We start from the raw sequence: 27,510 nt of genomic DNA, 5'->3' as shown, positions 1-27,510 counted from the left end.
AAGATGGAGAGAGACAGACCTTTATCCCCAACACCCTGAGAAGGAACAAGATGAAAGCCATTATCCTGTGCGCTCTGCTAGCCACCGTCCTGATTCAGGCTGGTAAGTGAAATAATACACGAGGGATGGGGGGAGATGGCACTATACAAAGTGATTTTTTTTACTTCCCAATACAGAATAAATAGAACAATATTATTTTACATTTTGTAACCTTGGGAGAATCTTTTGCAAATTATAGGGGGGGGTTCGACCAAATCCCAAAATAGTGAATTCAGTGCATCACAAGTAGAGCATGGTAATAACAGTGAAGGCCAACTGCATAGCTGCAGAGGCAGTGCAAACTCTTTGAGGGCAATGAGAAGGTAGTACTGCCCATAGAACACTTTCAGCTCTGTCCAAAGTACTTAAATAAGGGTAAAGGAGAAACCAAGGTAAGTAGGGAAGGAAGGGTTAGTAGAGCAATAGGAAAGGTATAGATAACAAGGGCAATGTATTTCATTGTAGAGAAATGTGTTCTTCGCAGGTTGCTGGACCTCTAAACTCCTCTTTGTTATCTTTTGCTTTGCAGTGGTCAGTGATGATGTGGAGCAATCTGAGAATGGTAGGACGTTTTAATGCCATTATCTCCAACCCTTTCTTATTTTGATTAATATTTTGATTAATTGCTCATTTCTTGCAGCTAACTTCATGCCATTGCTTTTACTTCTCTTATATCCTTCCTTCCATGCAACCAACCATTCATCCATCCATTGCTAAACAAGGCCTATGAGTGGTTGTTTCTAAGCCCCATGTGGATCGCAAGCCTGGAGTAGCTTCTGGCTGCAAACTTGTGTCTTTGTGTCTCCAAGACTTGATGTTGCTCATGAACCACTGGTTGGGGATCACTGATGTAGAATGTCTTGGCCATACATGGGCACCTAAAAACTGATCATTGAGGTTCTTCAGACTGATTTGGCAGCTTATCTGTCTGTATATGATATCTGGCTGCAAATTGGCCAGGTGCCACTCAGGCAGGCTTGATTTTTCCTGTTGGATCAAGGCCCACATCGCTCATGCACTCAGAGATAAATTGCCAAACCCATGCTGGAGGTACTTTGTTTTAGTTAAGGGGAGGTACAGATACTTTTATCTACTTGAGTAGTTTCTGAGACTGGAATGAAGTGTATTGGTCAGATCAAACTCTAAACTCCTCTTTGTTATTTTTCGACTTACAGCAGTTATTGGAGCTGTGGATCAAACTGAGCAAGGTAGGAAGTTTCAGTGCCATTATCTCCAAACCTCCACCAGAATATCTTCTATAATATTTGTATTTATTGCTCATTTCTCATGGCTAACTTCATCCCACTGCTTTCACTTCTCTTCCAGCCATCTATGTTGTATTCCTTTTCTTTCTATCCTATTCTGCTTTCATCTGCAGAATTGTTAGAAGATCACTACACCATTTCCCAGTATTTTATTTTTGATATTATTCTATTTCTTCCTTTTATCCACTTGGTTCTTTCCAGTTAAAAACCCGAGGACAAGCTGTATAAAAAACATTCATAGAAAGGCACACTCAACCCTCCCTTCTCTTTGCATCTTCTTGGCTCCTTCCTGATCATGTTGGCCACCAAAGGTTTTTTGATGTAGAACATCCATGTTAAACCAAGTGGAAAGATGTACAATGTTTAGATAATGGAGGCACCATTTCTGAATAAACAGACCTACATATGAGTGAATATGCTTTGTAAGTAGATATCATGAGTCCATACTGACGAATGCCCCCAACCTTTAGTACTCATGAGCTACATTCAAATGCTGAAAGTCTCGGGGAGCCACAACAGTGGGAATTTAGTAACCCCTACGAATATCTGATGCTAAACAAGGCCTATGGTTAGTTGTGTCTAAGCCCCATGTAGACTGCCAGCCTGAAGTAGCCCCTGGCAACAAACTTGTGTCTTTGTGCCTCCAAGACTGATTTCAAGTCAGGCATGAAAAAATTAGCCATAGGGAGTAACATCCAAGGTGGTGGTGAGGAACATGTTGATTATGAACCATTGGTTGGGGATCACTGATGTAAAATGTCTTTGAAGGTGACCATACACGGGAAGATATATGCTGAAAATTGGGGTCCTTCAGACCATGTATGGGGCCCACTGATGGGGCTCCTTGAGTCATGACCGATTTCTGCCGCAAAATCTGACAGATGTCAATCAGACAGGCTTGATTTTCCTGTCAGATCGGGGACCTCCTTAAACGAGTGGCCACCTTAAGGCTGATGCATGCACAATGTGATAGAGGCAACGCAGAGAGCCTAGGTGCATTTTTCCCCTTATTGGGCAGATGGAACTCTAAGCTCCTTTTTGTTATATTTTGCCTTGTAGGGGTCGTAGAAGCTGCAGGTCAAACTGAGCAAGGTAGGAAGTTTCAGTACCATTATCTCCAAACCTCTCTTGCTGCACCAGAATATCTTCTATAATATATTATATGAATTGCTCATTTCTCATGGCTGACTTCATCCCACTGCTTTCACTTCTCTTCCAACCATCCTTGTTGTATTCCATAGTACTGAAAATGATATTGTTTAAGGCCACTTATAGGGCCACCTACTGTATGGTGGCCATTGCCTTTTGACCAGCAGCAGCCTTTCCAGGCATGAAACTAGTTTGGTCATCAGAAATATTGGTGATATGGTACAATCTTCACAGAGTGCGCCCTCACCAAGGCCATATTGCAACATTTTAAGAAGATAGGGGCCTATAATGTCTTTAAATCTCATACAACGTTCAACGGGGAGGCCATCAGGGCCAGGTAGGCATCTATGGCATCAAAGACAAACCTGTCCCGTGGGTCTGACTTTGTGGCAAGAGGCTGGAATTGTCTTAACTTTTTAAGCAGAATTGGGGTACCTTCTGTATAGGCTGGAAAAGCTGAATGATAGCCAAGCTGAAAGAAACCAAGCAGGATCAGCGATAGATAAAGGTCTAAAAAAACTTAAGTCAACCAGAATATCTTCTATAATCTATGGGTGGATTGATCTCTCTTGGGCCTACTTCACTCCATTCCTTTCCCTCCTCTTCCAGACATCCATGTTATATATCTCTAATTTCATCCTGTTATCCTGCTCCCGTACACTGCTTCCCAGAGCACCACCCCATTAGGGGAGGATTAACTGATGGTAGGGCCCTACATGTTGCCCTGATCCTGCTTGGTTTCTTTCCCAAGACAACCTGCCCCACCCAATACCCACCTGTTTTAATCCAGTACCTGGCCCCATTATATCGTTGTCTTGTTTAGGCCTTCATTTAATCCACTCGGTTTATTGAGATAAACTGCTTGGATAGCAATTATAACATGGCAGGGAAGTCCGGCCTGCTCCATACTTCCTTTCAGCCTAAACAGGAAGTGGGAAACAGGAACAGGATAATGACTCATAAGGCAAAGGGCCAAACTATTGGAATGCCCTTAACCAAAATGTCCGCCCAAGCAGAGGTTACTTCATTCTTAAAATGACATTTTCTTTTACTACAGAACATGGGTGGAGGACTGAAAATAATTTTTGGGTGGATGTGGCCAATGAGATGCCAGGGGGTCATTTACCGCTGGGAAAACAGTGTGCAAGGTGCACTAAAGAAGCAATTTACCATGTTTTCACTTTGAGCCCTGCCTTCCTGGAACTACAGCCGTCCCAATGAATACAGCACTGCCTGGGTTCCGCATCACTGTATTCACTGGGGGGCAGGCAGGGAGACACATACAGGTTCCATCCCAAAGTATTCAAAGATTTCTTAGTGCTGTTTATTTATATAGGAACCTATAGAATGGGAAGGCATTAGGGGTAAGATATAAAACTCTCTTATTCAATATTTTGCTTGCAGAGCATAAGATCCGTCGCCGCCGTCGCTTGCCTGCTTATTAAGACCCTATGGCAACTGGCAAGTTTCAAGGTACGTAACTGAGAGACAGAGAGAGACAAGCAGGTATAGTAAGAGACTGACTAAAGATCAATTCTAAAAATTATATTCCAGCCCCGGACTTTTTTTTGTCTTATGTGCTCATCCCAAGGTGCCCTTTAGCCAAGGCCTTAAACAGCATATCAACTCGAAAAATAACTTAATGTAATCTTCCTCTCTCTAAGATATTTTCAGTTTTAGACTGCTAATACCAATAAAGTTTCAGCATCTCAATAGCAGCAATGATTCAGGGCTTGGCACAGGAGCTCACCATTTTGAAAAGTGCTCAGTGGGCTTTGGGGCAGCTGTTGAGAATATGAGCTTAGGGGTCGTTGCAAATCATTTAGCAGAAAATGAGGTTGCCCTGTCCTATAAGATGATGCTACAGGGCTGATTTTTAAATTCTGATGCTAACTTCACCGGTTTTAGAGCTTCCATGTAGTAATTATCTATATTAATTACTAATCAGCCTTATATTGTGATATTTATAGTCTGTATATGCAGTACAGGTGCATAGGGTGACTCGAGGTTGGTCGGCCCGCCACATACATCACTCCTATAGTTGCTTTGGACTGGAACTCAAGGCCAAAACATAATGTACAACAAAACATTTCTGCCCTGCTTTTAGTTAGGCTTTAGTTCTCCTTTAAATGTAGAACTGATGTTCAAGATCAACTGCATAGCTGTAGGGTGGCAGTAGCTGTTTGGGGGCTATAAGAAGGGGGGGTCCTACTCTAGATTTTTACAAGGACCCATGGGTTTTTAGGTGCACAGAGATACGAGAGAAAAAAACAGAGGAAGGAGGGAATGTCTGGCAGTGTGTGGAACAGTTATCCAACATGGAGGCTTCTCCCCAGATAATACATGGGTACACGGCACAGCAGGGGGAGGGAACACAGTTTATTTAATTGCAGGTGAAGATAAATATAGTTACATAGTTACATAGGGTTGAAAAAAGACTACCATCAAGTTCAACCCATCCAAGTAAACCCAGCACACACACCTACCAATCTATACACTCACATACATAAACTATATACACAACCACTAATACTAACTGTAGATATTAGTATCACAATAGCCTTGGATATTCTGCTTGTTCAAGATTATTGGGAAACTAAAGAATGGGAAGGAATGGTAAAATACTAAACTCATTGTTTTCCTTGCAGAGGTCGACAGCATTGAACATTGCAATCTTTTGATTTGATTTCTTGGGTCTGAGTCCTCGTCGAGTCTTGGGTGCTCTTGAACCTACTGCTCCCCTATACTCTGATTTTACCCCCAGTCTTCCCTGCTGAGTTTTCCTAATCTCAGTTATGTGCTTCTCCCCAACATACAATACCCTATCCCAATAAATCTTGGCTGCTAATATCTCTGTATCTTTTGTCATTTATGACTACCTGCAACTATAACGGTTCAACCCTTTGCCTCGGCTGAGCCATTGCGATGGAGTTGGAGGAAGGAATGGTGTAGGAAAACTACAACTTAGATGCGATGAGGAAAACATAAAGGACGACAATAGTTCTTACATATAAATGGGATGTTAAGTCTACATAAATGAGGTATTCACATAGTACAATGGATCTCCATGTAGTAGTCTGACTATATAGTGACCAGATAAGAGTTAGACATGGAGGCACAGGTACCAATAAGCAGGTCTAGATCACCTGCAGTGGCAGCTTCTCAGGGACTACAGATGGGTGTTCCTTTAGTTTCATCTGGGCAAGCAACACCCAGTCTGTCAATCCATGTTGGAGCCAAGTGCTGCTCTTGCTAAACTCTCCATTTTCCACCACCTACCCTAAATACACCAATCCATAGATCATCCTGAAGATTGTATACAACTAGCTAGTATTTTGTCATTCAGTGAGGGATTCTCACTGACTAGATTGACAATCCAAGTGGTCTATGATGGATATTAAATCCTTATACTCTTCCATCCCCCACCAGAAGGGAATAAACTCCATTTTAACTCCATACATAATACCTCAGACTTTATTGGCACAATCATTTTTATTTAGACATTTTGACAGGTGGGTGTTTACCTCCAGAGATGTAGGACTGCAGTGGGTGCAACCTTTGTGCTCACATATGCCAACCTCTTGGGTTTGTTGTAGCAATCCTTTATACTATGGATATGACAAGCTGTACCACCAGTTTTTTTACTGGTATGGCCGTTACATTGTCCATCTGCTTTTTATTGGGAATGGTCCTGAAGAAGCTGGTTTACTGGAATATATTAGTAAGAATGATCTTTCCACATTGTCACATGATGATTTTACAAATCTTCTTTTTGGATTTTCTTCTAACTGTTATGTTACTACATCAAAAAGAGACTCAGAGACCCTACTGTAGGAAAAGCCGTTCTACGAGCCTATGGTTGCCTGCCAAATCATACCTAAAAAGCATTTCATACGAACAGGTTATTCTGGGGGCCCCAAACCATTTTTACACGTGAGCCACATTCAAATGTAATATAAGTTGGAGAGTAACACAAGAATAGAAAAAGTTCCCAGGGTGCCGAACAAGGGCTGTCATTGGCTATTTGTTATTTATCGCACGCTTTTTTGCGGGAAAAAAGACGCAAAAATTTGCGCGCGATTCACCATAGTATTATCGCGAGCGATAAATCGCCATTTTCGCATGGGGTATTTCAAGCGCTAGTTTTACCGCATGCGTTAATTTCCGCGCTGAAAAGAATACGATCGCATGATTCACTATAACTTTTGCGCGCTAAATATCGCATTCGGCTATGCAAAAATTAACACCTACTACAGGCAGGCGAAAAATTATAGAAAAGTACAGTAAATGAGTTTTTTGGCAATAAAATATGGACTTACAGTGTTATTTATTCAAGTCTGTGTTTCCCCTAGAGTGACGCAGCCGCCAGTTTGCAGCGAAATGGTCATTTTTAATACAGTAACTTTCTGCAAGTATTGGCGTGTATGGCTAACATGGCGTGCGTTCATTTGCGCGACTATTCATATTTGGCTACAAGTGATGAAATGTTTTGCCAGGCATGGATTCGCAGCAAATTTTTGGACGTGCGTTGAATTTTTTCGCGGCGGATTTTTTCATGCGTTTCGCAAAACAATCCGCCAATGGCAAAACGCATGAAAAAATTCGCCACGCAAAAATTCACCGCACATCCAAAAATTTATACAAGCGTCAAAAAATAATAGCCACAGCAACAATTTTTTTGCCCACACAACATTTTTGCCGTTTCGTGGATCTTTCGAAAGATTTGCTAATTTTTCACTAAAGATAACCAGAACACATTTGCTCATCACTAGTGGCTACTATTCATAAGCATCTACTATTTATATGCTACTATTTATATGCTACTATTTATATGCTACTATTTATATGCTACTATTTATATGCTACCATTTATATGCTACCATTTATATGCTACTATTTATATGATACCATTTATATGCTACCATTTATATGTGGCTAATATTTATATGCTACTATTTATATGCTACCATTTATATGCTACCATTTATATGCTACCATTTATATGCTACTATTTATATGCTACCATTTATATGCTACTATTTATATGATACCATTTATATGCTACCATTTATATGTGGCTAATATTTATATGCTACTATTTATATGCTACCATTTATATGTGGCTAATATTTATATACACCATTTATATGCGGCGACAATCTTTATGCACTATTTCTAAGCTACCATTCATTTGCGGCGACTATTCGCGTGCGTAATTTAGTACCAGCAAATACCGCATTGAAATAGTCTTCGCGAGTTAAATAACGCATGCAATATCGCGCGTAAAAAAGCGCGAGTATGCTTATAGTGAATCGTGCGAAAAATCGCCAAAATTAAGACGCGGTAAAAATTTTAGCGCACAATAAGAATAGCGCACGTTTTATCGCACTTTAGTGAATCAGGCCCAAAGTGTATTTGGCATTACATATTTTGTCCAAATTTTTTTTTTCCATACTTCACTCTGTAAGTAGAGTTACACATCACTGGTTCTGTTACATGGATTTTATCCATTTGAGATTTGATAGAATGGCGTTTTATGTGATTTTATGAGATCTTTTTTGTGCACAAATGTAATTTTGTTCTCATACTTGACTAGAAATATTTATTTTGTATATTTTGACCACTGTATATGGCCATAAATACTTATGTACCCTGAGAGAAACTCATTTTGTGTAATAGGGATATTTTTGCATTCAGGATATATGTTTGTAGACAAGACTTGGGGCCAGTAGCGCCCCATAGAAACCCCCACCCTGCAAGCAGCAGCAGACATGGCAAAACTACATCTCTTGCACCTGTTAATTTTCTTGCCAGTGATTTAGGTTCTATCTCATTGGCAGGAAAAGGATTAATAGGATGTGGATAATCCCAGTGCTTCTTTGCATCATAGCCCCACCTAATGATGTCACGGACCCATGCCATCACAGTCCCGCCCCTTCCCTGCCCTCGTGATGTCACCACCCTCCCCCCGCCTGGCGAAAAGAGCCGGCAGAGGTGGCAACCCTACTCTACGGTGAATGTTCACGGTGAACTTTGTGAAGATACTGAAACCAAGTGAAGATATAATAAGAAGTTTGCTCACAGTCTATTAAGTCATAGCAACCAATCAGCAGAAGGATTCAGCAGCCCTATAACGGTAATGATCCAGGCCTACAAAATGGTCCGGAAAAGATCTCCATCTTGGATCTTGTTAGGCCAAGTCTTGTGTGTCAGTGGCACTGCACATGCTCTAAAGATGACTCCAAGATGGGAATGGGACCAGTCCCTGGATCAACTTTGTGCTGAGACTTGATTTCAGTAACCCTGTATTCCTTCACTTGCTAAAAGCCACCCAACCCCTTCTTGTACCTATCTAATGTATCTGCCAGTACGACTGACTCAGGGAGAGAATTCCCACAGCTTCCCAGCTCTCATTGTAATAAACCCTTTTGATAGTAATGATGGAACCTCCTTTCTTCCAATCTTAATGGATGCCCTTGTGCCTGCTGGATGGATCTACTGTCCATTAGACTCTGTAATGGACAGGCAACACCTCATTTTTTGGTAATAATTCATGCATATGTCTATGAAGATTTTCATTCATCCAGGTCATGGTATATCTAGTATAAATAAATCTAAAGCAACTGGACTTGTTAAGTAACCATCAAAGACGTTTCACTACTCATCTGAGTTGAACTGAAGAAGCTGCTCGGATGAGTAGTGAAACATCTTCAATGATTACTTAACCAGTCCAGTTGCTTTAGATTTATTTATACCAGATAATTCATACATATATTTACACATCTTGGCTATTGTTTCCTTTTTTTGGTGTGGCAGTAACCACTGGATATTGTCTGTAGAGGTTAGTCAACTACAAAATGCAGGATAACCCAATGGATGTTCCTAGCTGCTGCTCTGGTTCTGGAGCATTCTTGTATTTCAGTTGCACTTTAGTGAACCTGCGACCCAAAGGGTCTTGGTTAGTCATGGGGGCGAAACATGTTTCGCCAGGCATGTTTTGCAGTGAATTTCCGCGTTTCACCTTTAGCGGATTGTTTCGCAAAACGGATGAAAAAATTTGCAGCGGGAAAATTTGCCGCACATCCAAAAATAGTCGCTGGCGTAAAAATAGAATAGTTGCGGGCGTCAAAAGAATAGCCGCACGACCAAATACTAGCCGCGGGCGACAAAATAATAGCTGCGGGCGACAAAATAATAGCCGCGGGGGCGACGAAATAATAGTCGGGTGACAAAATAATAGCCGCGGGCGACTAAATAATAGCCGTGCGAGGAAATAATAGCCACGGGCGACTAAATAATAGCCGTGCAAGGAAATAATAGCCATGCGAGGAAATAATAGCCACGCGACAAAATAATAGCTGCGGGCGACGAAATAATAGCCACGCGACAAAATAATAGCCGCGTGTGACGAAATAATAGCCGGCTGACAAAATAATAGCCGCGGGTGACTAAATAATAGCCATGCGACGAAATAATAGCCGTGCGAGGAAATAATAGCTGCGGGTGACTAAATAATAGCCATGCAACGAAATAATAGCCGTGCGAGGAAATAATAGCCACGTGACAAAATAATAGCTGCGGGCGACGAAATAATAGCCACGCGTCTAAATAATAGCCGCGGGCGACAAAATAATAGCCACGCGACGAAATAATAGCCGCGGGCGACGAAATAATAGCCGGCCGACAAAATAATAGCCGCGGGCGACATTTTTTTTTGCCACACGAATAGATTCGCTCATCACTAGTTCTTGGTAGAAAAACCCCAGCAAGGAATTTTTCACAATAATATTCACAAGTCAGTTAAGGGACCCCAGTGACGGAGCCAGTGGTGCCACTAGAAGATACCGGGTCCCACAGCAGAATTATTTCATGGACCCATTTCATGGAAAATGAGATATCAGTCAGGGGGCCTGGGGCCCTCAGCAGTCAGAGGCTCTGCCCTTGGACAGAACTGGTTACTTTGCTCGGAGTTTGCCTTCTGGCCGGGGCAATGTGTTTGCACTAAGGGAGTGGAATGGGATGTAGGAATTGCCCCTATTTGTGTTTACATGTGCATAATCATTGCTGTGGGGATGAGTACAAATAAGGGTCATCTCCCTGTGCAGCCCTGAAGGAATATCAGTTATGGAGATGCAAATGAAAGAACGATCCCTAAAACCGTAGGCCCAGGGCATTCCAGATCCTAAATCCCATAGATGTATATGTTTCAGCTAAAAGCACATTAACGTTTATGGACTGAATGGTTAGAAACATCCTGTACAGCGACCCCTTGTTGTGTAATGGGGGGTGCAATCCCATTTGCCTTCTTTATGCTCAAATATAGACTGACAGTTATAATTGCTCATTATCACCATTGTATTATCCTTGAGAAAGGACCAACATGTTAGGTAGATGCAGTACAGGTATTGGATCTGTTATCCAGAATGCTCGGCACCAAGGGTATTCCAGATAAGGGGTCTTTGCGTAATTTGAATCTCCATACCTTAAGTCTACTAAAAAAATCAATAAAACATTAATTAAACCCAATAGGGCTGTTCTGCCCCCAATAAGGGGTAATTATATCTTAGTTGGGATCAAGTACAGGTACTGTTTTATTATTACAGAGAAAAGGGAATCATTTAACCATTAAATAAACCCAATAGGGCTGTTCTGCCCCAATAAGGGGTAATTATATCTTAATTGGGATCAAGTACAGGTACTGTTTTATTATTACAGAGAAAAGGGAATCATTTAACCATGAAATAAACCCAATAGGGCTGTTCTGCCCCCAATAAGGGGTAATTATATCTTAGTTGGGATCAAGTACAGGTACTGTTTTATTACTACAGAGAAAAGGGAATCATTTAACCATGAAATAAACCCAATAGGGCTGTTCTGCCCCCAATAAGGGGTAATTATATCTTAGTTGGGATCAAGTACAGGTACTGTTTTATTACTACAGAGAAAAGGGAATCATTTAACCATGAAATAAACCCAATAGGGCTGTTCTGCCCCCAATAAGGGGTAATTATATCTTAGTTGGGATCAAGTACAGGTACTGTTTTATTATTACAGAGAAAAGGGAATCATTTAACCATGAAATAAACCCAATAGGGCTGTTCTGCCCCCAATAAGGGGTAATTATATCTTAGTTGGGATCAAGTACAGGTACTGTTTTATTATTACAGAGAAAAGGGAATCATTTAACCATGAAATAAACCCAATAGGGCTGTTCTGCCCCAATAAGGGGTAATTATATCTTAGTTGGGATCAAATACAGGTACTGGTGTTGAACTGATCCAGGAAAGTACAATGTTTTATTCCAACCTCATTCAATGGAAACTGATCTTCATTGCTGGCTGAGTTACCATTCTCTTCTTCCCCCTCTGGGGTCTCTCCCTGGCTGGGGTCTCTCCCTGGCTGGGGTCTCTCCCTCCCTGGCTGGGGTCTCTCCCTGGCTGGGGTCTCTCCCTCCCTGGCTGGGGTCTCTCCCTCCCTGGCTGGGGTCTCTCCCTCCCTGTCTGGGGTCTCTCCCTCCCTGGCTGGGGTCTCTCCCTCCCTGGCTGGGGTCTCTCCCTCCCTGGCTGGGGTCTCTCCCTGGCTGGGGTCTCTCCCTCCCTGGCTGGGGTCTCTCCCTGGCTGGGTTCTTGGTCCTGGATCCGCAGTGTCTTGATGATAGGAAATCATTCGTGCGTAAGAGACAGAGATATCAGGCCTCTATACGGTATTTATCTTTCATAATACAAAAACAAGCAACTTTACTTCTTATATTTCATCAGTTGTAAATGATTTATTTCTCGCTACTTACTCGAGAGACAACATTCCCAGTAGGTGGAACTGGTTGCTGGTTAAGAGAAAAGAGAATAATGAGATCAGGGAGATCAACTTGCTCTTTGCTGGAAAAGCTAAAATCTATTTCTAGTGACTATGGTTTACTGCTACTACTATTACTACTGCTCCTGCTACTACTGCTACTACTACTACTGCTGCTACTACTACTACTATTACTACTGCTCCTGCTACTACTGCTACTACTACTATTGCTGCTACTACTACTATTACTACTGCTTCTGCTACTACTGCTGCTACTACTACTACTACTACTATTACTACTGCTCCTGCTGCTACTGCTGCTACTACTACTACTGCTGCTACTATTACTACTACTACTGCTCCTGCTACTACTACTACTGCTGCTGCTACTACTACTGCTACTACTACTGCTGCTACTATTACTACTGCTCCTGCTACTACTACTACTGCTTCTACTACTACTACTTCTACTATGACTACTACTAGTACTACTGCTCCTGCTACTACTACTGCTACTACTACTACTATTGCTACTGCTACTACTACTACTACTGCTAATACTACTACTGCTAATACTACTACTGCTGCTCCTGCTACTACTACTGCTACTGCTCCTGCTACTACTACTACTACTACTACTGTTGCTACTGCTGCTGCTATTACTACTACTGCTACTACAACTATTACTACTGCTCCTGCTGCTGCTACTACTACTACTGCTACTACTACTGGTACTGCTACTACAACTATTACTACTGCTCCTGTTACTACTAATGCTCCTGTTACTGCACATACTACTGCTGCTGCTGCTACTACTAGTAACACCTAAGGGAGTACTTTAGTAGGTTAAACATTTTTTATTTTCATTGTGTTTTTAGGATTTATATCAGGTTCTGACATTGTGAAACTGTATCTGTTGTTTTGAAATAGTTCTCTCTCTCCTTCCAACTCAGCTGTTGGGTTGTGTAGTTGAACAGAAGCAGGAGGGATGCAGGCAGTGCTGGGCCCAGAGCCCCAGGGGACCCAGGGATCATACAGTCAGTAGCTTGAGCTTTGCTGCCACTGCCCCATCAGCCCCGGGGTACTCACTATGGGCCCCCAGGGGTTGTTGTGGCCCCAGGGGAACTGTATCATTAATGGGATGTTGGTATAGAAGGGACTTAGTGATACACAGCTGGGTATTTAGAGATATAGAGAGTGCTATTCTGTGCCAATTTGCAATTGGGTGTCATTTATTATTATTTGGGGGTTTTGAGTTGCTAATTAAAATACTCATTTTTGAGACAAGAACTGTCTGTACTTGTCAAGCAGTTCAATTGACATCAATGCAAGCAGCAGAGGTAAATTCAGGCCTTCTGCTGCCAGCTAAAATACAGTTAAAAAACTACCCCATATACTATTAGCTTCAGGCTAGGAATCCGCTTGTATAGTAAAGGCCATATCTATGTATAGCTCTGTAAATAACGTTATAGTGAGTTCCAATAACAATAACTCCACATCCTAAAAACATTATGCAGTGAGAGGCAGAGAGTACCGACACCCCAAATACATAAGATACAGTATAAGGGATATATTAAGGGCTGGCACTCTCATTAATGCCTATGAAGATTTTCATTCATCCAGGTCGTGATACACAGTATCTAATAGGGATAAGACTCAGCAGGTCCAACTGCTTTACTCACTACTTGTAATTAATTATGCTATTGGCCAATCCCTGGAGAAGCCACTATTTAATGAGGAAATACAGCCTAAAATGGACATTATGCATTGTGCAGGCAGTGGAGCTGTAAAGCATTATGCTTTTGTTTTGAAGGACACGGTGGAAGATGAATAGAGAAGATCTTGGATCGATAGATAACTAGCAGTACAGAGAGAAGTGACTTTGGGTGTAGTGATGGGCGAAATGTTTCGCCAGGCATGGATTTGCAGTGAATTTGTTTTGCGAAACGGATGAAAAAGTTTGCCGCAGAAAAATTCACTGCACATTCAAAAATTGTCGCCCGCATCAAAAAGAGAATAGTCACGGGCGTCAAAAGAATAGCCGCGCGACAAAATAATAGCTGCAGGCGACAAAAGAATAGTCACGTGACAAAAGAATAGCCATGCGACAAAAGAATAGCCACGGGCGACAAAAGAATAGCCGCGGGCGACAAAAGAATAGCCGCAGGCGACAAAAGAATAGCCACGCGACAAAAGAATAGCCGCGGACGACAAAAGAATAGCCACGCAACAAAAGAATAGCCACGAGCGACAAAAGAATAGCCGCGGGCGACAAAAGAATAGTCACGTGACAAAAGAATAGCCATGCGACAAAAGAATAGCCACGGGCGACAAAAGAATAGCCGCGGGCGACAAAAGAATAGCCGCAGGCGACAAAAGAATAGCCACGCGACAAAAGAATAGCCGCGGACGACAAAAGAATAGCCACGCAACAAAAGAATAGCCACGAGCGACAAAAGAATAGCCGCGGGCGACAAAAGAATAGCCGCACGACAAAAGAATAGCCGCGTGCGACAAAATTTTTTGCCGTGCGACATTTTCGAGACAGATTCACTCATCACTATTTGGGTGGCCAAAACATGTGGCAGAAGGGCTCTGATTCAAGTGTCGGACTGGATCTCCTATGAGGGAACCTGATATCCAGGGGTACAAACTGCTCAGTCACCGTGCCGGCTGGGGAAAGACTCAGATCTCACCTCAACAACCAGAACAGAAAATGTCATTGCTCTGTGCTAAGGAATGGGATGCGCATAGTGAATGAGCAGGGTGTGGGCCTAAAGGGGTAGTAGAGAAATAACTGATATTCCATCAGGGCTGCACTTGAAGTTTCCACTGATCCCCATAGCAGTGATCATGCAGAAGTGATTGACATGCAGCTATGTGTGTAATTCCAACATTTAGTACATACACGTTGCCCTTGCTGGAAGGTCCATGCTGCGAGGCTCGGTATCTTCTAGTTACATCACTGGTGCCGTCACTGGGGTCCCATTACTGACGTGTGAAATTCCTTGTTTTGTGTTTTTTCCCAAAACCTGTTTTTCTACTTGGAAGTTGTCAAGTGCTCATCAAAGAAAGGAATTATCAGTTGGGCAGCTGCCTTTCCATTACAGAGTCTAATGGGCATAATGGTGGCCACACACGTACCAATTACAACCTGGACCAGTGGTTGAAGGAAAGATCGTTCGTATCCTCCACTGAGGTTCAAGGCTCTAAACGCAGCTTTTGCTCGGGCGCCCAATCAAAACCTTTTGTCCCGTCGGATCGACGAGACAACCGATATCCAAGGCCTTTGCGGCCTTCTCATTGATCCACCATACATGCACCGAATATCGTACAAAACCTTCTTGAGCTTCAAGAAGGGAAAAAATAGCTCTTTGGACAAAGTTGATCCAGGGACTTTGTCTGACTTTGTCTGATTGTCATGGGGAGATTAGTTGCCCGCGGTTAACCTTGGCTAGCGCAGGTGATTAATCTCCACAAAATGCCTTCCCACTGGCAATAAAGTAAAAACACTGGTGGAAAGTCATATGGGCTACTTCTTCCAAAGTCACGTAGGAGAAAACTTTGCCCCGCTTTGGAAAATGAAGTGCCGTGTAGGCCTTCCCAGGGGCGATTCACTTTATTGCCGGTGGGAGGGTATTTTGGTGGGATTAGTCCCCCGCGGGAGCAGAGGTTTAACCAGGGGCAACTAATCTCCCAGTCCAGGCAACTAATCTCCCATATCTGCCAGTTATCAGAGACTGGGGAGGCCAGTGGTCACTACTGAGCATGTGCAAGCCTTCGACTTGTGCACACACTCCAGCCTTCAGCTTCTATCACTTGCAAGGAGGGGTAAACGGGCGGAATGGGATGGCATCTGCCAACAGATACACTGGGATTAACCACATCACATTGACCCTTTCTCTGTCAATCAGATAGAACCTGCTTCACAGGCAGGAATATTACCAGGATAGAAGTTCCCCCAGCACACCTATGTCTTCTCCAATAATAAACTCGGTGCAGAGCCTAGAGGGTCGGCACCCTCAAAGGAACTAGAAAAGTAGTGACTGGCACAACGAGTATAATGCAAGTGGGGCTTAGCCCCTGCGTCTTTATTGAAAGTGTAGCAGCAACGTTTCGGGGGCGTACCCCTCCGTCAGGCATACAAACGAGTACATTGCGAGTTGTTATATAGTCACACAATTAATAAGCATAAGTAAACCCAGATTTCCATAGTAACAAGTATCAATGTAAAAAAGAGCAATTGTCCAACCTTAGAAAATGACCAGGACATTTCCACAGCTGCTTACAGGGTAGGGGGTTTGTTTATCTTTAATAAACATATATGGAATCCCTACACTTATTTAGCAGACACCTTAAGACCTCCTTGAACACAATGCCATGGATCTCCCAAGAACCCAATATGCTTGGGTAGGCACCTTCTCCGATATCAAAGCTCCATCACCATTTTGCAGTTACGTGTAGCACCCCAAATAATTAGGTTCAGGCAGTGTTTCCTAGGTGGTCCTAGTTTCAGTGAACATTTACTCGTGATTTACTCCCCTGCAGTTCTAAAGTTGTCCAGTAGGTGGCAGGGGATTACATTATTAAAGGGGAAGCCCATGTGCTAGGGGTCTTTTGTGGGACCTCACCTCACCGGGAGGTGGTTACAGGTCTGTGTACTAGCAAGTTTGAGTTCGAGAGAGGGTTATCTTCTAAAGAAGTCGCACAGGAGTGCAAACTAGGTTTAGGGGAGGTTAATTGTGCAGTTGATTGCCCCACCAAGGAGATCAGAGGGGTTAGGCCCCTGCGGTGGTTTAACCACTAGGTTAGGGACACGAGTGGGTGAGCTCAGGTAGTGTGCAAGACCCCAATGTCGGATCGCCTACACTGGTGATAAAGCCATTTTCCGGGCATGTGTGACCTCCAGGAAGACTGATATACACTGGCATTTGCCCATACTGCCTAACAACCTGTCACTGATGGGCATCTGGAAGAGGACAATGACGGGGAGGCCATGCAAGTATTTGGCATTGGACAAAACCAGTCCCAGGGCCTAGATAATATCTTCTACTTACACCACTGGGGCTGTCAATTGGATCCTTTCACTGAGTTGAAAATTTTTCTACCAAGACTTTTTTCCACTGCTAGTGGGTTCCCTAAAGTGCAATTCAAAGAAAAGAAGGACCAGTCCTCAGTCGAACATGTTGGGCAGCCTCTAGGAACATCCATATGCCAGCGCTTGGGCTAACCTTCATTTTGTAGTTGCCTGGCTTCTACCAACAATATCAAATCACACAAATAATGGAAAACATTGCCAGGGCACAGACCGAGACTGTGTAAACATACACATGTATTATATTATATAAATGAGATGCCTCCGGTCCAGACAGAGTCTAATGGGCAGTAGATCCTTCAAGCAGACACAGGGGCATCCATAGAAAATAGATGAAAGGAGGTTCCATCATAACTATCATAAAGGGTTTCAGTAAGAACTGGAGAGTGGTCAAAATCTCTCCTTGACGTGGTTGTTTTGGCTTCAAGAAGTTGATTATTATTAGGGGAGGTAGCAGAAAATGGAGAAATAGCTTATTTCCCCTTTATCAAAAGTATATTGCTCTGTCTATGATATGCCACCTATAACTAGCCTACACTGGTATTTGCCCATATTGTCTAGCAACCTGTCGCCGACGGGCAGCTGGACGAGGACAATGACAGGGATGACAAGCAAGTCATTGAGACTCTGAAGAACCTGTCCCTAGGCTTGTTTCCATCACGAAGAATTCAAGAGGTCTTTAAGGTGAAAGCCATTAGCTAAAAAATGTTGTACTTGAACAATTATTGGAATGCTGAGTCTGCTTTCTGTTGACTATGGGTTGGGGTTGAAGGGGAGTGGGCAAGGGGACAGCAGGGTATAAAAGAAGATGGAGAGAGACAGACCTTTATCCCCAACACCCTGAGAAGGAACAAGATGAAAGCCATTATCCTGTGCGCTCTGCTAGCCACCGTCCTGATTCAGGCTGGTAAGTGAAATAATACACGAGGGATGGGGGGAGATGGCACTATACAAAGTGATTTTTTTTACTTCCCAATACAGAATAAATAGAACAATATTATTTTACATTTTGTAACCTTGGGAGAATCTTTTGCAAATTATAGGGGGGGGTTCGACCAAATCCCAAAATAGTGAATTCAGTGCATCACAAGTAGAGCATGGTAATAACAGTGAAGGCCAACTGCATAGCTGCAGAGGCAGTGCAAACTCTTTGAGGGCAATGAGAAGGTAGTACTGCCCATAGAACACTTTCAGCTCTGTCCAAAGTACTTAAATAAGGGCAAAGGAGAAACCAAGGTAAGTAGGGAAGGAGGGGTTAGTAGAGCAATAGGAAAGGTATAGATAACAAGGGCAATGTATTTCATTGTAGAGAAATGTGTTCTTCGCAGGTTGCTGGACCTCTAAACTCCTCTTTGTTATCTTTTGCTTTGCAGTGGTCAGTGATGATGTGGAGCAATCTGAGAATGGTAGGAAGTTTTAATGCCATTATCTCCAACCCTTTCTTATTTTGATTAATATTTTGATTAATTGCTCATTTCTTGCAGCTAACTTCATGCCATTGCTTTTACTTCTCTTATATCCTTCCTTCCATGCAACCAACCATTCATCCATCCATTGCTAAACAAGGCCTATGAGTGGTTGTTTCTAAGCCCCATGTGGATCGCAAGCCTGGAGTAGCTTCTGGCTGCAAACTTGTGTCTTTGTGTCTCCAAGACTTGATGTTGCTCATGAACCACTGGTTGGGGATCACTGATGTAGAATGTCTTGGCCATACATGGGCACCTAAAAGCTGATCATTGAGGTTCTTCAGACTGATTTGGCAGCTTATCTGTCTGTATATGATATCTGGCTGCAAATTGGCCAGGTGCCACTCAGGCAGGCTTGATTTTTCCTGTTGGATCAAGGCCCACATCGTTCATGCACTCAGAGATAAATTGCCAAACCCATGCTGGAGGTACTTTGTTTTAGTTAAGGGGAGGTACAGATACTTTTATCTACTTGAGTAGTTTCTGAGACTGGAATGAAGTGTATTGGTCAGATCAAACTCTAAACTCCTCTTTGTTATTTTTCGACTTACAGCAGTTATTGGAGCTGTGGATCAAACTGAGCAAGGTAGGAAATTTCAGTGCCATTATCTCCAAACCTCCACCAGAATATCTTTTATAATATTTGTATTTATTGCTCATTTCTCATGGCTAACTTCATCCCACTGCTTTCACTTCTCTTCCAGCCATCCATGTTGTATTCCTTTTCTTTCTATCCTATTATTCTGCTTTCATCTGCAGAATTGTTAGAAGATCACTACACCATTTCCCAGCATTTTATTTTTGATATTATTCTATTTCTTCCTTTTATCCACTTGGTTCTTTCCAGTTAAAAACCCAAGGACAAGCTGTATAAAAAACATTCATAGAAAGGCACACTCAACCCTCCCTTCTCTTTGCATCTTCTTGGCTCCTTCCTGATCATGTTGGCCACCAAAAGTTTTTTGATGTAGAACATCCATGTTAAACCAAGTGGAAAGATGTACAATGTTTAGATAATGGAGGCACCATTTCTGAATAAACAGACCTACATATGAGTGAATATGCTTTGTAAGTAGATATCATGAGTCCATACTGACGAATGCCCCCAACCTTTAGTACTCATGAGCTACATTCACATGCTGAAAGTCTCGGGAAGCCACAACAGTGGGAATTTAGTAACCCCTACGAATATCTGATGCTAAACAAGGCCTATGGTTAGTTGTGTCTAAGCCCCATGTAGACTGCCAGCCTGAAGTAGCCCCTGGCAACAAACTTGTGTCTTTGTGCCTCCAAGACTGATTTCAAGTCAGGCATGAAAAAATTAGCCATAGGGAGTAACATCCAAGGTGGTGGTGAGGAACATGTTGATTATGAACCATTGGTTGGGGATCACTGATGTAAAATGTCTTTGAAGGTGACCATACACGGGAAGATATATGCTGAAAATTGGGGTCCTTCAGACCATGTATGGGGCCCACCGATGGGCCTCCTTGAGTCATGACCGATTTCTGGCCCATAATCTGACAGATGTCAATCAGACAGGCTTGATTTTCCTGTCAGATAGGGGACCTCCTTAAACAAGTGGCCACCTTAAGGCTGATGCATGCACAATGTGATAGAGGCAACGCAGAGAGCCTAGGTGCATTTTTCCCCTTATTGGGCAGATGGAACTCTAAGCTCCTTTTTGTTATATTTTGCCTTGTAGGGGTCGTAGAAGCTGCGGGTCAAACTGAGCAAGGTAGGAAGTTTCAGTACCATTATCTCCAAACCTCTCTTGCTGCACCAGAATATCTTCTATAATATATTATATGAATTGCTCATTTCTCATGACTGACTTCATCCCACTGCTTTCACTTCTCTTCCAACCATCCTTGTTGTATTCCATAGTACTGAAAATGATATTGTTTAAGGCCACTTATAGGGCCACCTACTGTATGGTGGCCATTGCCTTTTGACCAGCAGCAGCCTTTCCAGGCATGAAACTAGTTTGGTCATCAGAAATATTGGTGATATGGTACAATCTTCACAGAGTGCGCCCTCACCAAGGCCATATTGCAACATTTTAAGAAGATAGGGGCCTATAATGTCTTTAAATCTCATACAACGTTCAACGGGGAGGCCATCAGGGCCAGGTAGGCATCTATGGCATCAAAGACAAACCTGTCCCATGGGTCTGACTTTGTGGCAAGAGGCTGGAATTGTCTTAACTTTTTAAGCAGAATTGGGGTACATTCTGTATAGGTTGGAAAAGCTGAATGATAGCCAAGCTGAAAGAAACCAAGCAGGATCAGCGATAGATAAAGGTCTAAAAAACTTAAGGCAATTGGTAAGTATCAATGCCTTTAGCTCCAAACCTCTCTTGCTCAACCAGAATATCTTCTATAATCTATGGGTGGATTGATCTCTCTTGGGCCTACTTCACTCCATTCCTTTCACTCCTCTTCCAGACATCCATGTTGTATATCTCTAATTTCATCCTGTTATCCTGCTCCCGTACACTGCTTCCCAGAGCACCAACCCATTAGGGGAGGATTAACTGATGGTAGGGCCCTACATGTTGCCCTGATCCTTCTTGGTTTCTTTCCCAAGACAACCTGCCCCACCCAATACCCACCTGTTTTAATCCAGTACCTGGCCCCATTATATCGTTGTCTTGTTTAGGCCTTCATTTAATCCACTCGGTTTATTGAGATAAACTGCTTGGATAGCAATTATAACATGGCAGGGAAGTCCGGCCTGCTCCATACTTCCTTTCAGCCTAAACAGGAAGTGGGGAACAGGATAACGACTCATAAGGCAAAGGGCCAAACTATCGGAATGCCCTTAACCAAAATGTCCGCCCAAGCAGAGGTTACTACATTCTTAAAATGACATTTTCTTTTACTACAGAACATGGGTGGTGGACTGAAAATAATTTTTGGGTGGATGTGGCCAATGAGATGCCAGGGGGTCATTTACCGCTGGGAAAACAGTGTGCAAGGTGCACTAAAGAAGCAATTTACCATGTTTTCACTTTGTGCTCTGCCTTCCTGGACCTACAGCCGTCCCAATGAATACAGCACTGCCTGGGTTCCGCATCACTGTATTCACTGGGGGGGGGAGGCAGGGAGACACATACAGGTTCCATCCCAAAGTATTCAAAGATTTCTTAGTGCAGTTTATTCATATAGGAGCCTATAGAAAGGGAAGGCATTAGGGGTAAGATATACAGTAAAACTCTCTTATACAATATTTTGCTTGCAGAGCATAAGATCCGTCGCCGCCGTCGCTTGCCTGCTTACTAAGACCCTATGGCAACTGGCAAGTTTCAAGGTACGTAACTGAGAGACAGAGAGAGACAAGCAGGTATAGTAAGAGACTGACTAAAGATCAATTCTAAAAATCATATTCCAGCCCCGGGCTTTTTTTTTTCTTATGTGCTCATCCCAAGGTGCCCTTTAGACAAGGCCTTAAACAGCATATCAACTCAAAAAATAACTTCATGTAATCTTCCTCTCTCTAAGATATTTTCAGTTTTAGACTGCTAATACCAATAAAGTTTCAGCATCTCAATAGCAGCAATGATTCAGGGCTTGGCACAGGAGCTCACCATTTTGAAAAGTGCTCAGTGGGCTCTGGGGCAGCTGTTGAGAATATGAGCTTAGGGGTCGTTGCAAATCATTTAGCAGAAAATGAGGTTGCCCTGTCCTATAAGCTGATGCTACAGGGCTGATTTTTAAATTCTGATGCTAACTGGACTGGTTTCAGAGCTACCATGTAGTAATTAACTATATAATAACTTCACTGGTTTCAGAGCTACCATGTAGTAATTAACTAGAGGTTGGTCGGCCCGCCACATACATCACGGGAGCTTAGGGAGCTAAATGCGTGGCTAAAGTCTTGGTGTAGGAAGGAAGGGTTTGGGTTCCTAGAGCACTGGGCTGACTTTTCCTTGGGGTACAATCTATACAGCCCTGACGGATTGCACCTCAATGGAAGGGGGTCTGCTGTGCTAGGGGAGAGAATGGTTAAGAGGTTGGAGGAGTGTTTAAACTAGACAAGGGGGGGGGTGGGTGAGCTAGAATTCCATGGGAAAATTAGTGTAGACGGGGTAGGGGGACTAGCAAAGGGTTGTGGGGGAGGAGTGAGGGGGGCATATAGTTTATCAGATAAGGAGCTTCCGTTACAAGGAAAGCAGTCTCATAATTGCCTTAGCTCTAATTCTCCCTTAGCTAATGTAAACATCAGAGGGAGAAGTAATAATCTCCGCTGCATGCTGGGTAATGCGCGTAGCTTGTCGGGTAAATTAGGGGAGCTGCAGGCTATTGCATGTATTGAAAATTATGATTTAATAGGTATCACTGAGACCTGGTGGGATGATAAATGCGACTGGGCTGTGAATTTAAATGGGTATACACTTTTTAGGAGGGACAGAGAGATTAAAAAGGGTGGAGGGGTTTGTCTTTACGTAAAGTCAGACTTAAAGCCATGTAATAAAGACATTACCAATGAAAACGTCGAATCTCTTTGGGTAGAAATTTCAGTAGGGCTGAAGGTCACAAAGAAAATGATCATTGGTGTATGTTATAAACCCCCCCGTATAGATGAGGGGGATGAGGCCCAGCTATTGTTGCAAATGGAGGAGGCTTCAAAACTGGGTCAAGTTGTTGTTATGGGGGACTTTAATTATCCGGACATTGACTGGAGTAATGGGGTGGCTAAGTCAGAAAAAGCTAGTAGGTTTGTAAATATGCTAAATGACAACTTTTTATTTCAGGCAGTTCAAGAACCCACTAGGAATGACGCTATTTTGGACCTGGTGATTTCTAATAATAATGAACTTATCTCTAACATTTGTGTGGGTGAGCATTTGGGGAACAGTGATCACAACATGGTCTCCTTTGAGATAATGCTGCAGAGACAGCGCTATAAGGGAGTAACTAAAACACTCAATTTTAGACGTGCAGACTTTGCCAGTATAAGGGCATCTCTGCAATGTGTCAACTGGGAAAGGCTTTTCATGGGGTTAGGCACAGAAGGAAAATGGAACATCTTTAAAACATTGCTTTGTAGGTATACACAACAGTATATTCCCCTTGTAAGCAAGGAGAGGCATCGCAAAGCAAAACCTTTATGGCTGAATAAAAGTGTTATTGTCGAGGTTGGTAAGAAAAAACGTGCTTTTAGGGCATTCAAGTTAGCTGGGACAGCAGAAACTTTCATCAGGTACAAGGAAGCAAATAAAGCAGCAAAAAAGCTATCAGGCAAGCTAAAATAGAGATGGAAAGGGATATTGCAGCTAGGAGTAAAAAGAATCCAAAATTATTTTTTAATTATGTGAATAGTAAAAAAATGAAGCAAGAAGGGGTGGGAACTTTATTATCACGGGGGGGTACGTTGGTTGATGAAAACGGGGAAAAAGCTGAAATTTTGAACTCTTATTTTTCATCTGTCTATACATCTGAGGAGCCAGATAATGAAGGCTTCCCTTGTAATATACCCAGTGCTAGTAATTTAGCTACTGACGCATGGGTCACTCGGGAGGAAATTCAAAAGAGACTTGAACATGTAAAGGTAAACAAAGGTCCAGGGCCGGATGGGATTCATCCCAGGGTATTAAATGAGCTGAGCGCTGTGATTGCCAAACCTCTTCACTTAATTTTTCAGGATTCATTGAGGTCTGGCATGGTGCCGAGAGACTGGCGGATTGCTAATGTGGTGCCGTTATTTAAAAAGGGATCCCGTTCTCAGCCTGAAAACTATAGGCCTGTTAGTCTGACATCAGTAGTAGGAAAACTTTTGGAAGGGGGTAATAAGGGATAGGGTACTTGAATACATTGCAGTTCACAATACTATTAGTTTGTGCCAGCATGGTTTTATGCGTAACAGATCTTGCCAGACTAATTTAGTTGCCTTTTATGAGGAGGTGAGTAGGAACCTTGATGCTGGAATGGCAGTTGATGTCATCTACTTGGACTTTGCTAAAGCGTTTGATACAGTACCTCACAGAAGGTTAATGATCAAATTAAGGAATATTGGCCTAGAACATAATATTTGTAATTGGATAGAGAACTGGCTGAAGGATAGAGTACAAAGAGTGGTGGTAAATGGAACATTTTCTAATTGGACCAGTGTGGTTAGTGGAGTACCGCAGGGGTCAGTCCTTGGGCCTTTGCTGTTTAACTTGTTTATTAATGACCTGGAGGTGGGCATAGACAGTATTGTTTCTATTTTTGCTGATGACACTAAATTGTGCAAAACTATAAGTTCCATGCAGGATGCTGCCGCTTTGCAGAGCGATTTGACAAAATTAGATAACTGGGCAGCAAACTGGAAAATGAGGTTCAATGTTGATAAGTGCAAAGTTATGCATTTTGGTAGAAATAATATAAACGCAAACTATCTACTGAATGGTAGTGTGTTGGGGGTATCCTTAATGGAGAAGGATCTAGGGGTTTTTGTTGATAACAAGTTGTCTAATGCCAGGCAGTGTCATTCTGTGGCTACTAAAGCAAATAAAGTGCTGTCTTGTATAAAAAAGGGCATTGACTCAAGGGATGAGAACATAATTTTGCCCCTTTATAGGTCCCTGGTAAGGCCTCACCTTGAGTATGGGGGGCAGTTTTGGGCTCCAGTCCTTAAGAAGGATATTAATGAGCTGGAGAGAGTGCAGAGACTGCAACTAAACTGGTAAAGGGGATGGAAGATTTAAACTATGAGGTTAGACTGTCGAGGTTGGGGTTGTTTTCTCTGGAAAAGAGGCGCTTGCGAGGGGACATGATTACTCTGTACAAGTACATTAGAGGGGATTATAGGCAGTTGGGGGATGTTCTTTTTTCCCATAAAAACAATCAACGCACCAGAGGTCACCCCTTTAGATTAGAGGAACGGAGCTTCCATTTGAAGCAGCGTAGGTGGTTTTTCACGGTGAGGGCAGTGAGGTTATGGAATGCCCTTCCTAGTGATGTGGTAATGGCAGATTCTGTTAATGCCTTTAAGAGGGGCCTGGATGAGTTCTTGATCAATCAGAATATCCAAGGCTATTGTGATACTAATATCTACAGTTAGTACTAGTGGTTGTATTTATAGTTTATGTATGTGAGTATAGATTGGTAGGTGTGGGTTAGGTGTGCTGGGTTTACTTGGATGGGTTGAACTTGATGGACACAGGTCTTTTTTCAACCCTATGTAACTATGTAACTATGTAACTATGTAACTATAGTTGCCTTGGACTGGAACTCAAGGCCAAAACATAATGTATAACATTTCTGCCCTGTTTGTAGTTAGGCTTTAGTTCTCCTTTAAATGTAGAACGGATGTTCAAGATCAACTGCATAGCTGTAGGGTGGCAGTAGCTGTTTGGGGGCTATAAGAAGGGGGGGTCCTACTCTAGATGTTGACAAGGACCCATGGGTTTTTAGGTGCACAGAGATACGAGAGAAAAAGACAGAGGAAGGAGGGAAGGTCTGACAGTTATCCAACATGGCGGCTTCTCTCCAGATAATACATGGATACACGGCACAGCAGGGGGAGGGAACACAGTTTATTTAATTGCAGGGGAAGATAAATATAGTTACATAGTTACATAGTTACATAGTTACAAAAATGAATAGATGCCGCACTCACAGGTCTTAGTGAAAAAATAAAGAAGAATTTATTATATCAAACTAACGTTTCGGCTGACTCCACAGCCTTTCTCAAAGTGAACAAACATTACAGCAAACCCACTCATAAACCCAAACTGGCGCCAAAAACCAGCTGATGACGTCATAGACTGTGTGATCAGTGATTCCCCACCCACTATGTGCAAGAGAGACGTAAAAATATACAAAAAACTATCCAGAAGGGAAGTAAACAGTGCAGATTAGATTAAATATACCACAATAAAGATTCAGTAGAAAGAATAAACAGAAAGCAAACTATAGTTACATAGTTACATAGTTACATAGGGCTGAAAAAAGACCATCGAGTCCATCAAGTTCAACCCATCCAAGTAAACCCAGCACCCACAACCCACGCCTACCAATCTATACACTCACATACATAAACTATATATACAAACACTAATACTAACTGTAGGTATTAGTATCACAATAGCCTTGGATATTCTGCTTGTTCAAGATTATTGGGAAACTAAGGAATGGGAAGGAATGGTAAAATACTAAACTCATTGTTTTCCTTGCAGGGGTTGACAGCATTGAACATTGCAATCTTTTGATTTGATTTCTTGGGTCTGAGTCCTCGTCGAGTCTTGGGTGCTCTTGAACCTACTGCTCCCCTATACTCTGATTTTACCCCCAGTCTTCCCTGCTGAGTTTTCCTAATCTCAGTTATGTGCTTCTCCCCGACATACAATACCCTATCCCAATAAATCTTGGCTGCTAATATCTCTGTATCTTTTGTCATTTATGACCACCTGCAACGATAATGGTTCGACCCTTTGCCTCAGCTGAGCCATTGCAATGGAGTTGGAGGAAGGAATGGTGTAGGAAAACTACAACTTAGATGTGATGATGAAAACATAAAGGAAGGCAATAGTTCTTACATATAAATGGGATGTTAAGTCTACATAAATGAGGTATTCACATAGTACAATGGATCTCCATGTAGTAGTCTGACTATATAGTGACCAGATGAGAGTTAGACATGGAGGCACAGGCCTAGATCACCTGCAGTGGTAGCTTCTCAGGGACTACAGATAGGTGTTCCTTTAGTTTCCTCTGGG

The 27,510-nt window shown here is 42.5% G+C and overlaps 1 long non-coding RNA gene across 2 annotated transcripts; it reads left to right on the top strand.

Annotated features, from left to right (window-relative positions):
- On the top strand, positions 1 to 27,172 carry LOC100497972. 2 transcript variants are annotated; one of them, XR_209048.4, is made up of 6 exons: positions 1 to 102; positions 569 to 601; positions 1,215 to 1,247; positions 2,364 to 2,396; positions 3,858 to 3,926; positions 26,971 to 27,172. It is a non-coding gene; the product is annotated as an uncharacterized LOC100497972 (long non-coding RNA). The 2 variants fall into 2 exon arrangements; XR_004220493.1 differs by lacking the exon at positions 26,971 to 27,172 and adding an exon at positions 5,102 to 5,303 and having other exon boundaries at positions 2 to 102.
- Positions 27,173 to 27,510: the final 338 nt, after the last annotated feature.

This window comes from Xenopus tropicalis, chromosome 9, assembly GCF_000004195.4.
Source record: "Xenopus tropicalis strain Nigerian chromosome 9, UCB_Xtro_10.0, whole genome shotgun sequence".
NCBI lineage: Eukaryota > Metazoa > Chordata > Amphibia > Anura > Pipidae > Xenopus > Xenopus tropicalis.
This window is presented reverse-complemented; position numbering and strand designations above follow the sequence as displayed.